This window comes from Gekko japonicus, unplaced genomic scaffold, assembly GCF_001447785.1.
Source record: "Gekko japonicus isolate JY-2015 unplaced genomic scaffold, Gekko_japonicus_V1.1 scaffold4081, whole genome shotgun sequence".
NCBI lineage: Eukaryota > Metazoa > Chordata > Lepidosauria > Squamata > Gekkonidae > Gekko > Gekko japonicus.
In genome coordinates this window covers 38,210-42,540 of record NW_015160347.1, presented here as the reverse complement: position 1 = coordinate 42,540, position 4,331 = coordinate 38,210, and the positions used below count along the sequence as shown (strand labels likewise).

The 4,331-nt window shown below is 47.7% G+C and overlaps 1 non-coding gene across 1 annotated transcript; it reads left to right on the top strand.

The window, feature by feature from the left end:
- Positions 1 to 2,786: 2,786 nt before the first annotated feature.
- Positions 2,787 to 2,858, top strand: TRNAP-GGG. The gene has a single exon. It is a non-coding gene; the product is annotated as a tRNA-Pro (tRNA).
- Positions 2,859 to 4,331: the final 1,473 nt, after the last annotated feature.

Below are 4,331 nucleotides of genomic sequence, written 5' to 3'. Positions count from 1 at the left end.
AAAAAACAAAAAAACCCTATCAAGGGTAGGAGTTATTGTCAGTTGCCTTGCATAGCATCAGCCACATCTGGGAAGGCAGGAATTGTTTGATCTACTGAACATCACCATTTACCTTCTCCATGAGTCCATTGTCTGTTCTTGCTAAAGTGATAATTAAAGTGTGAGAAGAAGCTTATTTGTTATGGAGAGGCTTCAGAGACTATATACAAGCCTATTGTCTGGAAAGGAACAAGGGAAGCTTAAATCACTCCAGGGGAGGATTCTTTTGCTCAGAATGGAAACAAAAATGAAGGAAGACAGTCAGATCTGCTCTCATTTTTGGCTCCTGTGAACAAGCCCAGAGCTCTCAAGCGGAAGTTCAGTAGCACTCTTCTGCATTCTGATTTTCATCACTTCTGTGTTACTGTGGCTTCAGGATCTCCCCCCCCCAATGTGTTTTTCTCTCTCTAGTAGTCCCAGGGGGAGCAAAACACATGTGGAAAAGGGGACACACACACACACAAAGCAATAGGGACAAATGAGTGACAAAAATGACAGTGCGTTAGTGGCCTAAATGGTACAAGAACAAAGCCTGAGTCCAGTGGCACCTTTAAGACCAACAAAGTCTAATTCTGGGTATAAGCTTTCGTGTGCATGCACACAAAAGCTTACACCCAGAATTAAACTTGGCTGGTCTTAAAGGTGCCGATGGACCCTAACTTTGTTCTGTTGCCTCAGACCAACAAGGCTATCCACCTGAATCTATGTAAATGGGACAAGGTCTGCTCGCTGCCAGAGACAGGCCTCACAATCAGGTACTCTATTTTCTCCCGGAGGCAGAATGAAACCACTCTGTCACACTACCAGCTACCCTTCAAACTGTCTGCTCTCTCGCTGAGGCAGACCAGAAACAATTATTGCTTCCTCCCTGAGGCAGACCAGTAACAATGAGTGCTCCCTCCCTGAGGCAGACCAGAAACAATGAGTGCTCCCTCCCTGAGGCAGACCAGAAACAATGAGTGCTCCCTCCCTGAGGCAGACCAGAAACAATGAGTGCTCCCTCCCTGAGGCAGACCAGAAACAATGAGTGCTCCCTCCCTGAGGCAGACCAGAAACAATGAGTCCTCTCTCCCTGAGGCAGACCAGAAACAATGAGTCCTCTCTCCCTGAGGCAGACCAGAACTAAGACAGCCCCTGTCCTTCCCTCCAACATTCATTCCACCCTCTAAAAAGAGACTGGATGCTGGAGCCGCCCTCCCTAGGGTGAGACATGAAAACAGCAGTTTTTCCCTTCAGGGGCAGGACAGCCTCCTGTCCGTCACACCTTTGTAAAAAAAGCTCCGGAAGGATCCCTTGAAACTGAGGGAACGGGAAACAAAGCGGTGAATGAGCATCATGTCCGGACTGTGGATTCTGCAGAATATTTTGGCTGGGAAAACAGGACGCAGGAGGATATGGACCTTTGGTCTGATGAGGTGGGCGGGCCATTCTTAGGTTTGCCACCACTGCAAGCACAGACTGGATAGAATTCGACCCAAGGGGACATGGAACTTGAGGGAGTGGATATGGTGGCAGAGGATATCCATTAATAGACATGCTATTAAGATTATTTCACATATTTGCATGCAATGCGTAGTTCTGCTCGGATGACTTTTTTAAATCTGGAAATCCCCCAGAGGAGGGGGGAGCATGATTGTAACCAGAGAACGAGCATATAACTCTTTCTACCAATGCTCCCTCTCAGCTGTGGAGTCCTGTGAGCAAAAAATCTACTTTGTGAGCTACTGGCATTAAAGTCGTGAGAGAGCGATTTGGCTCCTGCATAAATTAGTTTGCTCTGGAGCCCTCCTTCCTGAGCTAAGACAAAAAGGTGTGAGCCAGAGGCTAAAAAACTGTGAGCTAGCTCACACTAACTCAGCTTAGAGGGAGCAGTACCTCTACTCAGTTCTCTGTTCCAAGGTGTTCCAACCCCCCAACCACCTCCCCTACCTCACAGGGTTCTAAATGTTAACCTGCAAGGACATGTGCGCATTTCCAAAAGCAAGGCATCATAATTTGAGCTAAGAAATGGCAGGCAAGGAAAGTGTTAAGTCTCCGGCTCTTTCCCCGCCCCAATCTCCTCCCCCCCTTCTTCATGGCTGCCCCAATGTAAAAGGGGTTATCCCATCGCCGCACATGTTCAGTTTGGCCCTTTGCCTACCTCAGGAGTGGGAAATCTGCTAAACCTACATTGCGTTTTAATCACGTATAATTAATGCCATATGCATAGTGTTTTATCAAAGATGGCAGGTGCCCAAATCCAGTTGGCAGAGAACGCTACTTTATCTACGGTGCTCAGTTCTACGATAGCGAGAAGCGCCGAGGAAGCAAACGAAAAGTCTGAAAGCGTTCACAGATAGTTTACTGATCAAAAACTAGTCGAGCTTATAGTTGATCAGAAGAGTTGGAGAGGATCCAGAAGACAGAGGCCTCCAAAGTCAAACGCCGCAGTTGCCTACATCAAACGTGCAAGGCTATTTGAAGGATGACTCCAGCTCCTTAAAACTGGTCCCCAGACTCGACGTGGTATAGTGGTTAAGACTAGGATCTGGATCTACCCAGGTTCAAATCCCCGCTCATGCCACGGAAGCTCATGCCACGGAAGCTCGCTGGGTGACCTTGAGCCAATCACATTCTCTCAGCTCCACCTACCTCACAGGGTGTATGCTGTGGGGAGAGGAAGGGAAAGGAGATTGTAAGCCACTCTAAGACTGAGTGAAGGGCGGGGTATAAATCCACTCTCTTCTCTCTCCTTCATTTTACGGGGAGGGGCCGTGGCTCAGTGGCAAAGCATCTGCTTGGGGTGCAGAAGGTCCCAGGTTCAATCCCCGGCGTCTCCAGTTAAAAAGGACCAGGCAGGAGGTGATGGGAAAGGCCTCTGCCTGAGACCCTGCCAGTCTGAGTAGACAGTACTGACCTGAATGGACCAATGGTCTGATTCAGTATAAGGCAGCTTCATATGTTCTTCACATGGTTGTTGTGAGGATAAAATGAAGGAGAGGAGAACGATGTAACCTCCTTTGGGTTCCCGTTGGGGAGAAAGGCGGGATAGATATAAATAATACCAGCAAAGTTACACTACTCCATCATACACGGTCACCCAACTAGACCGTGGAGTGACCCATTTGCTGTCCTCTGGTATGAGCAGAACTTTTTTGTGCCCGTATGCACCAGCACGGCATACCGGCACCTTTTCGGTCAGCAGAATTCAGGACTGGAGAAGGCATTGGGGAAGGGGGCAGGCGGGCCAGAGGCCTGTGTCCACTCGCAGCAGCTGATATACTCTCACCCTCTCACGTGGTGATGGCGTTAGCAGGCACAACAAGGGGGTGAAGGACCCAGGAAAGGATGGGCCAAGCAGTGCCAAAGATCCGCTCAGTCCCGACTGTCCCCAACCCCAGAAGAGAAGCTGGGGGAGAACAGGTATCTCAGGAGGATGGTGGACTGATATGACAGACCCCTGCTGCATCTTCCCTGTGAGGCAGATTTTCCCGCCAAAACACTGTTCCCCACTCTGACTGAGCAGCGTAGTGTATTTGAATTACGGGATTATAACTTTCTGCATGTCCCACCCGGTGTTAGAGAAGTCATTTGGCCTTTGCTCAGGCCAGAGACTTTTTGTAACTGAGCAGGAACTGACACGAAGTTCAAACAGAAAAGTTGGTTTTACTGAACAGGCACAGTTCAGTTAGGAATAGGGCAGGGGACGAGAAGGTGATGTAAATTTGGTTGTTTATACAAATTATACTATTTTGAACAGGCCAGAGTATAGTTGAAGCTTATATTCTTAGAGACTCGGTTCTTAACTGTGAGAGGTTTGTTTGTCTTGGGAGATTTCTTTCAGCAGCAAATGTGTCTTAATAAAGTTCCATTAAAATGATTTTAGTTTCCTGGAAGTTAGTACTTTCTTCCTGTATTTAAAGACTTCCCTTATGGGATTATAACTTTCCCTTTTTTTTACTCTTGAAGGAGTCTAAGACAGTTTCCCTTTTCACACAAACCAGAGGTCCCTTCTGAGTTGAACCCTCTGAATAACTCTTTCTAGGAGTGATAATCCTCGACACAGAGAGTACTCCATCTTTCTGTGTTATACCTCTGAGGATGCCAGTCACAGTTACTGGCGAAACGTCAGGTTCTGCAATGCCAAGACCACGGCCACACAACTCGGAAAATCTACAGCAACTAAATCCTTTTTCTGTTTGGCTAGACCGGCAGTTTTCAACCTCCTGTCCAGTCTCTTCTGTCAAGCCTAAACCCCAGTTCTGGAGACTGTGAATAAATGGAATTCAACTAGGGCTGACACTTAGACTTGT